We start from the raw sequence: 12,040 nt of genomic DNA on the forward strand, positions 1-12,040 counted from the left end.
TTTAATTATTAATACGATATTATATTAAGTATATTTTTCTTTTGCCAAAACATCAAAGCATTGAATTAATCAAGAAAAACATTTACAGGTTATAGTATATCAAAAGATGCAACTCAAATTCTCTTAATACATATAATCTCAATATAAACTAAAAAAAATCAAACTTCTAAATAAGTGAAGCTCTCATTCATGCTAAGAAGCCATTTATATATTTTTATAAATATATTGGTATATTCGAATTATGACTATTTTTATATTATGTGGTCTCATAAGATTATTTTTGGATTTCAAGACTTGAATTTTTATGACTATGGCTAGTTCGAACATTCCTATACCTGTGGACGATGGGTTTAATGAGTATGAAAGTGCTCTCAAACGTCAAAAGTCTACCACTTCAAAGGTGTGGGATGAAATGACAAAGCTTGAATGCGAGAACAAAAACGAATTGAAGGCACAATGTAATCACTGTAATACTATCTTCTCCGCTAAGTCTTCTAGTAGTTGTTTGAAAAAAGTTGATAAGGACATTACTCAATACACCATAGGCACTCAACCATCACCAGAAGGTGTTACATCTATAACAAACTACAAGTTTGATGCTGATGAGTGTCGTCAAGCTATTTCTACTTTTCTTGTGTGTGGCAAGCATTCATTTAGGACAGTTGAAGGACCGGGATTTAGATACATGATGAGAATTGCTAGTCCTAATTTTAAGAATATAAGTAGACATACAGCTGCTAGGGATGTTCTAATGTATTATGCAAAAGAAAGAGATCGTGTTAAAGAAGAGTTCGCTAAAGCACCTGGTTTAATTTGTCTAACTTCTGATAATTGGAATTCGGAGCATACTAATGATGAATATATTTGCATTACTGCTCATTGGGTTAACAAAAATTGGAAGCTACAAAAGAGTACCATAAGGTTTAGAGCTTTATTTCCTCCGTATGATGGTTTGAACATAGCGGATGAACTTGTTTTATGTTTATCTCAATGGGGTATAGATAAGAAAATTTTTAGCATCACTTTGGATAATGCTTCTTATAATGATGTTATGGTTTCTTGTCTTAAAAATCGTTTTCGTGCAAACTGAGCTATTTTGTGTGATGGTGCTTTTTTTCAAGTTAGATGTTGTGCATATATATTGAATCTTATAGTTAAAGCTAGTTTGGAACTTGTTGATGATGTTGTTAGTAAGATTCGAAATGGGATTAGGTACATAAAAAAGTCAGGAATTCGTAGGGAAAGATTTTATGATGTGGCCGACAAAAGTTTTCATTTGAATGTGACCAAAAAGTTGCGTCATGATGTGTGTGTGAGATGGAATTCTACTTATTTGATGCTTGAATCTTCTCTTTACTATAAAGATGTGCTAGATTATTGGGGCCAACGGGATAAAGATTATCAAATGTTTGCACTTTCTAACGAGGAGTGGAGAAATGTTGTTATTCTTTGCAAATTTTTGAAACTCTTTTATGATGTGACTTGTGTTTTTTTTTGTTCTAATCATCCAACGGCTAATCTTTATTTTAGTGGGGTTTGGAAGGTTCACAAGGTCTTTCTTGATACAGTTAAAGGTCCTTATTCGTTTTTAACTCCAATGGTTAAGCAAATGCAAGAGAAATTTAATAAGTATTGGGCTGAGTATTCGTTGATATTGTCATGTGCTGCAATTTTAGATCCTCGTTACAAGTTGAATTATGTGCAGTATTGCTTTAATACAATCTATGGTAATCATGCTTCATATTTTGTTGAAACCATTCTTAGCAATCTTAGACTCTTGTTTGATGAGTATGTTAAGAAATCCAAATCCATGTCTTCCTCTTTGGTTGGGAGTTCTAATGTTTCGAATAAAAATCTTGTTGATTCTGGTTTGGATGAACACAATGTTAATAGTGCTGATTTTGGGGGATATTTTGATGAGAGTGATGATTATAAACGGTATTTAAATGAATCTAGCACTAGGAGTGAAAAGTCACAGTTGGACATTTATTTGGAAGAACCGAAGCTTGAGTTGAATAGTCAAATAGATGTTTTAGATTATTGGAGCAAAAGTTCAGTTCGATACAATGAGCTTTCATTATTGGCTCGTGATCTTTTGGCAATTCCAATATCGACTGTAGCTTCCAAATTGGCTTTTAGCATGGGTAAGAAAGTTATCACACCTTTGCGGAGTTCACTTAAGCCAAAAACGGTTCAAGCCGTTGTTTGCTTGGATGATTGGATGCGAGCTAAGGGATTTTCAGCAAGTAATTATTATTCTCGTTTTATTGTTGTAATTTTATATTATTTTTTCATCAATTTGATTATCTAATTATTTATTCTTATTTCATGTTAGAAATTGGTTGCAAAAAGGACGATGAGGACGACGAGGACGATGAGGATGATGTTTCTTCGGTTGCTTTTTAGGATACTTCCTTTCTAAATGTTAAAAATTTAATTTAGCTTACAATTTATATTTTGTTATAAAATTAAATATGTTGATTGGTTAATGTATGAATATTATGGTTGGTTCCTTATATTTTACATGTTTTTTTATAAAATTTTAGTGTTTACTAAATTTAACAAAATAATAATAAATATAGAAGCCATTTCTTATCATTATTTGTGCACAAGGTACTTTGTTTAATGCCATTTAGTTGCTTGTTTAACATAAGTATGGGTGAAATTAAGTAAAATAGTATGAAAAATAGAAGCTTTGGATAACTATAATCACGTTTCTCCATTTATTCGTTAATTATTGCATCTGGAAAGAAGCAAAATTGAGAACAAAAGTGTGAAAACCTTTACACTTAATTATTGTCTCTGTTTGACAAATTATGAAAAGGTAAGCTTTTATAATCAATAATTGGGTAACAATATTCCTTATCATAGTTTCAAACTTGTAGTAGTATTTTGAAATTAATTATTTTTATTTTTATTTTAAAATTTTTAATTTTTATATTTCAAATTTTAAAATTTAATTTTAATTATTAGTATTGTTAAATTTGTTGATATGATATTTAATGGGCAAGGATTCTACTCTAAAATAAAAATAAAAATTCTTTTTTTAACTCTTTATAATTTATAAAATTTTAAAATAGTAATGGTAAAATTACACTTTGCCCCTCAAATGATAAAAAAATTAATTTAATCTTTTAAAAATTATAAAAATATTGACTATTAAAATGGTAAAATCATTTTTTATCATAAAAAAACGGGTCGGGCAGGGCTCGGGCTTAGTATTTTTTCCTCGGGCCGGGCCTAGACAAAATTTCAGGCCCATATTTTGGGTAGGGTCGAGCTCGGGCCTAGGAAGCGAGCTAAAATTTTTTTTTGGGCCTCATTTATTCAAACATCAAGAGCCAACAACATTATCATCATAACTTGATACCATATATCCACCTATATACCAATTCAACATGACATTTATTACACATTGCCAAAAGGACCAAACCTACAATACATGTATCAACTTTACATATAAAAGCATTTACAACCAAAGTACCAAAATATTTTCAAACTTAATAAAACAAACACGCTATATACATGACCAACTTTAGCAAAATAAGTAGCCTATATACATGCCATATATAACCACAATTCAACACTTCAAAAGCTATCGGTATCAGATGATGGTAGGTGTGAGCTCTGTTGATCTAATCGACACACTCCACATATTCAGGATCTACAGAAAATAATAACAAAAATAAGTATAAGGAATACTTAGTAGGTTCATACACTTCAATTTACTAACTTACCATACACATTTAATTGTTAAATGCATATAGCATTTCAAGTAAAAACCTTATCACAATATGATTCAACAACTTCACGGACAGTAAACATTTAAACATACAGAATTTGTAATTCATTTATTTCATTGAAACAATTATGTATCAATTAATCTTTATTCTTCTGATGGATCTTTGTAAAAATATTCAATACATAAGTCAAAAAATAGATGATGCTCGTATGAGCTAATCAAATACAAAATAATTGTGTCAGGTTACCTGTTCGGGCTAAACCAATGACAATACAAAAAAATTGCCTGGCCAAGGCTATATATACATGTAAGGTTACCAGCCCAGGTTAAACCTTTAAAATGACAACAGATTACCAATCCAGGCTAAATCCGAGTCACATGTATATCCAAGTTCGCAACACATGCAGGAGCTCAGTCCAAAATAGAAATTCAGTCAGAAATCTCATGTATGAAACTTTTACTCGATCCATCGAAATCACTTCAGAGATTCATGATATTTCACATAAATCAATTTCATTTCCAAAATTTTAAAAAATATATATAATCATCATTAACATCAATTAATAATGAACTATGACTAAAGGTAACCGTATGAACTTACCTGTAAGATGATTCGACTATTAGAGACTAATCAATAATTTTTCCCTTTTCCTCATACATCCTCCACTCGTTGAGATTCTTGATCTAAAGTAGAGTTTAGTTTAATTAAATTAATTCAAACCAAATAAACTATTAATTATGCATTTAAGTCTTTTTTGTCGCACTTACAAATTTACCCCTAAACTTTACCTTTTATATATTTTAGTCCCTAAACTTGAAACTATCAAATTCAGCACAATTAAGCTTAAATCAAGCTTGCCGATTTTCATATATCCCATGAATAGCCCATATATTTATCTATTTCACAAAATTTTCATGAGATTTTACAACTTTAACAAATAAATCCTTAATAATCCAAATCAATAAAAATTACTTTACAAAATAATATTATTTATCTATCAAGCTTCCAAAACTATCATAAAACTTCAAAAATCTCATAAATTCAATAATGGCACATGTCAGAACATTTAACAATTTTGTAAATTAACACCTGGGTTAGCAGGACCTAGTTGCAACGATCTCAAAAATGTAAAAATTACTAAAAACAGAAGTAAAAAACCTACCATGCATGCATCCCTAAGCTTGGCCGAAAGTTTCTCTAGTTCATCTATGGTGTTTCGGTTTGGAAAGGGTGAAAGAAAGAACATGATAAATTTTCCATCATGTTCTGTTTAAAATTCATTTATTTACTCAATTACAATTTTGTCATTTTATTTAATATCAAACATTTAACAATTTCAAGCCCATACCTATCCACTATAATTAGTGATGGTTTAATTACCAATTAAGCCTATCACTTTATAAATCTATAATTATTTAACATCTTTAATTATTAGAACTAATTGTTACAACTTTTACAATTTAGTCCTTTTTAGTAAATTAACAAATTAAACATTAGAATTTCTTTACTAAAATTTAATACGACTCAATATTAACTCTATAAATATTAAATAAATAATATAATACTAACTCACTTGTCAAAATTGTGGTCCCGAAACCACTGTTTTTGACGTCACTGAAAAATGGGATGTTACATTATGTGCGTACAAGGGTGACGAAGTGTCTAGAACTTCCCACAATCGCACCATCTATTTTAGAGATCAACTCCATAGGACCTAGGTAGGATACCCAGTCGACGGTCGATGGACTCCATAACTCAAAAAGTTTCTAATTATTGACAATATATTTCTATATTCATCAACCTCGATCTTTAACGGTTCGCATCCATTGCCTTCCTGACCTCCTCGAAAAACACATGTCTTGCTTCCATCTGGTTTACTTGTTTCAGCCCCATTCTTAGTATCAAGGTCGTCAGCCTGTAGAACGTAGCTGAGAAAACAGATGAAATTAGAAGATGTCATGTTCGCTTCAAGATAGAGTTAATCGCCTCTGCTAGGTTGGTGGTCATATGACCATATTGAGACCTGTCATCAAAAATTTGAGCCCATTGGCACAGCTCTATGGTACCTAACCACTCTCAAAAAGGAGTATTTGTTTCACTTTACATGTCACCTTCAAGTCTAGTTAGCTTTTACCTTAAACAGTGTTGTTTTAGCTTATACGCTACGTATGTATTTTGAAAAGACATGTTACATTTTTTAATTAATTTTTGAAAGTATTAATAACATTACAAAAATATGTTGATATCGAATTTGAACCATGTTCACAACTTGTTTTCGCCAGTCTGCATTCTTGTAGTCTCGATGGAAGTTAGAGGCTATGTGTCGGATGTAGTAAACGGATCTCCACGAAACACTGGAACGCCTAACCACAACAATTAGTCTATTTGATCTATCATATATGATGCAAATATTGTCGTCTCTAACAATATACATTCGCAAGTTTATAAGGAAGAATTCCCATGATTCCATGTTCTCTGACTCCACAATGGCAAACCCTATTGGAGAAATTTTGATTCTCGTCTTAAATAACTGTAATAAGTAAGACCTGCGTATATTTTCCATATAGTCAAGTTCCATCAACTACACAAGTGACTTGCAGTGGGAAAAGCCCCGCACGTATGGATCGAACGTCTAGAACATCCAGTGAAAATTTCTTCTTCTCTGTTGTAGTTGGTCATCTGGGTCGTAATAAGGCTATGTCTGCAACGCAATGACAGTCCCTAACATGTACTCTCGCGTAGCGGCTATCTACCCTTGTAGTTCATTATATGACACATTTTAATCTCCATACAATTGCTTTCTGACCATTTGTTTAGCTATCCATACTTTATGATATGACACTCGGTATTGGAATCTTTCTTGCATTTCGGCAATCAGTACTGAAACACGAATGGTCGACATGTCCTTCACCATTGGCATGATGTAATAGCAGATAATTTTGGCATCAAGTTTATGGTGGTCTTGCGTCATAAGTGTAGAAGTGCATGTGTGAGGCCCAACAAATTTTTGGATCTCCCACATTTGCAACCTTTGGATAAATGCGGCTCGTACCCGCCAGTTACACCCTTCTACCTACTTCCAACACTCTCCAATATGAAATGTCAGTTTAGGCACAGCAACTTCGTAGCCATCCAACATATCCATGATATACCACTTAATGGAAAGTACGCAGTCTTCCTTGGTCGCCAATTTTTTGCCCAAAAACAACTCTTCATGTTCGAGATCTGCGGCTAACCGGTGCGCATATAGTTTATCAAGGGTACTCTGGGAACTCGGATGCATGCACCGTATCGTGATTAATGATCGACATGTGTTTTTTAGGATCATTGCGTATCATAATACCTCGACCTGGGTTCACGACTGAAAGCGCATTAGCATTTCCACCTCCATTCGCGCATTCGTCATTGATATCATTCAAGTCTTTGTCTAGATCGGGATCACTGTAATCTTCAATATCATGATCAGAAGGACCATTATTATCATATCTATCACCACCATCTGCATCGATCTCAATCACCACCGGATGTATTTGTAAACGGGAACCCGGATTAAGGTTTTCATATACAGGTGGAGCATTAAGATTGATTTCAAACTTGCATACAATCGATCGCCTATCAACGAACGCTCCCAGAACCTTCGTACATGGATCTTGAACTCTATATTCTTCACTTAATGGAGTGAAATCTTCAAGTGGGTCCATATCAGCTAACTCAGCAAGCAACTGAATCAGTTCAGTGTGATCACTCTAATTCCAGCAATAAAGTGCAACCATTGTCTCCACATCTTCATCGTTTACAAGTTTTATCTCGGTGAATTTGGTGGGATTTGTCGACATTGTTAATTTGTAGAATAGTTTTGAAATCCTCCTCCCACAATGTCTAACAATTTTTGCACTGATCCTTTCTTTCATATTATCAACCGACATATTTCTATTAAATCTCATTACTATTTGTTAGTGACATTTAAATATACATCCAACTGTTGTTATCAAAATTACTCCATCGAAATAAACGCATATGAAGAATTGATTATCCTTTTTTAATATTAAATCTGTAAAAATAATTAAATTTCCAAATAAGTTATTTAAAAAATTATATACTGTAAAAAAATTACAATTCATATGTACTAACCTTACAAATTTTTCTTTGTTTTCTCTTCTTCTACAAATTTTTTTTCCTCTTCTCTAGGCTTGGTTGTCACTTCCACCTAGGTGCTGCCTATCAGATGCCCTCCACCTGGGTGTCGCCTGACACATGCCCTTCACCCCTCCAACCCGTATTTTAACTCAATTTTCACTCGTGTATAGGTATAAATTACATGTGCTGCCACCCGTACCCCCTCGACCATTAAAATTAGTTTTTTTTAATCAAATCACGAGCTAATGATGGGGTTACAATTGGGTGGAAAAATAATGGTGGTGCTGCCACCCTATCTCTCTTCACCCCCAACACTGTTCAATCCATACTATTTTGGTAAATAATGCTACCAATTTGGTATTTAATTAGTTTTTTTGTATTATTTGCGTAAAAAAGCCTAAATTGGCGATGGAAAATCAATACCAGTTTGAGATGTAGCTTAGTTGCCTAGAGACAGACCCTACATAATTAGATCATCACAAGTTAATGAGGTAAATTTTGTATCTGATCAAATTGGAGAACAGAGTGGGAAATGGAAGGAGAGTGTAGTCAATATCACCTTTAATGATCGGGCAGCTAAGAGAACACTGAGTATCCCATTGGTGCAGTACGGGTTACCGAACAGGTTAAGATGGTGATTCGAGAAATATGGAGAGTATACATTGCACAGTGGGTATTGGCTCCTGTTGCGGGGCTTTCTAGAAACTGGGAGTGATTTGTACAAAGGCATAGATCCAGAAAAGTAGACATTTTACAGATAGTTATGGAAAGCAAAGGTGCCAGATAAAATGAAATTTACAAACTGGAGAGTTTTACATAATCATATACCTACTAGATCTAATTTTCAGGTTAGAAGGCTAGTAAATGATGATGTATGTTTGCGTTGTGGAGAGGCGGCAGAGACTACTTCTCATGCTTGCCAAGATTGTCCTTGTGCAGTATAAGTATGGTAGCAATTGGGTGTCACATGAAATTTTAATCAAATAGGGGAATTTTTGTTTTAATGGCTCCAACAGTTGTTTATAAGAAATAATCAACAACATGCATTGATTATTATCACCATCTGGGCACTATGGCTATCAAGAAACAAATTATTACATGAAGGTAAAAGGCAATCCAATAGTGAACTATGTACATTCATAATAGGATATATCAGAGAACTAAAAATATTGGAGGACTTTTACCCGAGAAACGTGACTAAGGAAAATAGAAAGGTGGTAGCCCCCAACAAATCGGTAGGTCAAGGTTAACTTCGACGGGGGATTTTACAACGACCTGGAGGCATCAAGTTCAGGCATAATCATTAGGGACAACAAAGGCTTGATGATGGGTGCAACATGTAATTGGAACAGGAACATACCGTCTGTGGAGGTAACGGAAGCTTTAGAGGTCGTTTAGGCCGTCCAATTTGCCCAAGAGATGGGGTTTTGAAAAGTCAAAGTTGAAGGAGACTCACTCATGATTATTTCAAAGCTTAGAATACAAGGTATGGACAGATCGGAGGTTAGTAATTACATCGGCGAAGCTAAACAGATTATAATGGGTTTTGAAAGCTTCAAATTTCAACATATCAAAAGGGGAGGTAATAGGGTGGCTTACGTGCTGATGAAGAAGGGCTTCATTCGGAAGCGAGATGTTCATGGGTGAAGGAGGGGCCGGTGGCGATTCGGGAGATTGTGGTGGTCGAGGAAAGGAATTTGTGCAGAACCACATAACGATCACGGTCGAAATGGAAATAGCGCTACAACAGAGAACAAGAGCTAACATTTTAATTGGGATCCTTTCAACCAGAACATGTCATTGAGTCTATGGTGAGAGTTGAAGCGGTTTAGGGAAGAAAATGGGTTTTCAATTTTTTTTTTTGATTGTTGTGGAAGTCGAAGAGACTTAGGGCACGTTTGGTTCGCTGTATTGGATTAGAGGTGTATTGGATTAGAGGTGTAATGGAATAGAGGTGTAATAGCAAATCAACTGTTTGGTTGAATGTAATGGAATAGAGGCGTAATAGTAAAACTGTGTTTGGTTGAATGTAATAGAGGTGTAATAGCATAATGGAGAAAACTAAAATGACCAGAATACCCTTAGCATAAATTTGTTTTGGTAAATGATTATTGTTATTGTTATTTATATTTTAATAAGATTATTTATTATCAAAAATAAATAATTTAATCATATTTAAACATAATTATTATTAAATATATTAAATATATTATAATTAAAATATATAATTTAATAAAATTCTTAATAATTAATATTCTTATATGAATTTACTCAAATCATAATATATGATACTATAAAAGATAATTTGAAATGATTAATATTAAATATATTTTAATTAAAATATATGATTTAATAAAATTTAAAATAATTATAACTAATAAATTATCTTATATGAATTTGTATAATTTAAAATAATTATTATTACATATAATTTAATAAGATATAATTTCATAAAATTATTGATAATAAATTTTCTTATATGAATTTATATAATTTAAAATAATTTATATAATAAATCTATTGTATAACTTTCTCAAAGAGGTTCTTTCATCGTCGGGCATGGGTGTTGAAACCAAATACTTTAAGAAAAATGAATACTCTGACAGGGGTATAAAAAAGGGATACTTCAAGCAAAATGAAGAGTCGGAGAAACATAGCTCTGTATATTCTCTCAGTTGCTATATTTTTTGGTTTTCTTACCTTATTCTCTGAATTTTCTTCCTCAATGAGGTTCTTTTTTATTTTTTGATTTTAGCTTTGCCCCTATGGCATGAACCTTGTGATGAATTAAAAAATTAAAGAAATATATAAAAAATGGGTAAAATTACAATGAATCATTACTCCAAAGTTATAAACTAGTTATTCTAATATGATATTAAAATGCCAAGAGTGCAAAACAAATAATTTTCCAAGGATACCAAATCAGAAGGGACTTAAAAGGCCAACTAGACAGAGAAATTCAAGCAGATGCATCGCCGTATTTCATCATTGATATGTTGCATTTTGGATCATAATTCAAATTCAACTACAAATTATAGGTTAATGGGTTTGAAGCAGCACCAACAACTGTAGCCATGGGATTCGACAAATTGGGAGCAGCAAGAATTGCAGTAGTGGTGTTTGATGGAACTGTAGTTCCTACATTCAAACAAGTTTAGTCAGTTAAGTATCTAGCATTTCAATATGATTCAACAAGCATACAATTCAATGTTATAAGAGGTAAAAGCATAACATTTGCCACTCTAAGTCATGTCAATTGCCGGAAGGTAAATGAGCAGAACTGCTAAAAGCTGGTGACCTTTAAAGCCATTATCAAGCCCAAAAGAACAGCAAAATAAAATAATTCGTTGTACATATCAGATATAGATTTTAAACATCCGACCCCAGCCTCTCTCAAAACCTTCCCTCTTCTATCTCGATGAGGAAATTACACAAAAAAGGGAATGGAAAAAAGAAACAACGTAAAATCCTAACAGCTATAATTCCTTAAAAGTTACACCAAGGAGTATAACTGCACCGCATCACATGATCAACCAGCACCGTTTCTATTGAAGTTAATATATTGAAAACGGAAATATAACTACACTGCACCACACGATCACCCAGCATCATTTCTCTTGAAGTTAATACAATACTGTTTTCAACAAAGTTATAAGCTAGTTAGGGGTCACCACTTCTAAACGCATAATAGTAGCATAGGAGATACATGTTTATGTTTGACCCGTTCTAAGCCAACACCCTTGACTTTGAAAATTGGAGAATCTCTATGGTTCCTTTTCCTTTTCAATGCCTGGCCCTTTGGCTAACTTGAGCTTTTCTCTTTATCGTTTACCATTCTAATACATTTTATATTTCTTTTCTCTTAATACTCATATTTGGTTTGTCATTTCCAAGATTCACGACGGTAGTTATACAAAGATGAATAGGCATATTCCTGGACATATATGACAGTTTTAAGTAAAACTGATTTGCTATTTATAGATCAATGATTTAGGCTTGATTTATAAATTACTCGGGCGCATGCACATCTCATAATCCTTCGTATTCACCAGTGTGCATCAAAGACCATCTAATAAGATAAATCCCAGAATCAACCATATGACCTCACCTAAGAATGAAGAGCTCGATCAGACAAACAAAACCTACAGAGCATTTTAATT

The 12,040-nt window shown here is 33.0% G+C and overlaps 1 long non-coding RNA gene across 2 annotated transcripts; it reads right to left on the reverse strand.

Annotated features, from left to right (window-relative positions):
- Window positions 1–8,985: 8,985 nt before the first annotated feature.
- On the reverse strand, window positions 8,986–9,733 carry LOC121223827 (uncharacterized). Of its 2 annotated transcripts, XR_005921268.1 has the most exons (3): window positions 9,480–9,733; window positions 9,241–9,353; window positions 8,986–9,155 (listed from the first exon to the last, which is right to left on the reverse strand). It is a non-coding gene; the product is annotated as an uncharacterized lncRNA (long non-coding RNA). The 2 variants fall into 2 exon arrangements; XR_005921267.1 differs by having other exon boundaries at window positions 9,241–9,733.
- Between the last annotated feature and the right edge of the window lie 2,307 nt (window positions 9,734–12,040).

Source organism: Gossypium hirsutum, chromosome D11 (assembly GCF_007990345.1).
Source record: "Gossypium hirsutum isolate 1008001.06 chromosome D11, Gossypium_hirsutum_v2.1, whole genome shotgun sequence".
In the NCBI taxonomy this organism is placed as follows: domain Eukaryota; kingdom Viridiplantae; phylum Streptophyta; class Magnoliopsida; order Malvales; family Malvaceae; genus Gossypium; species Gossypium hirsutum.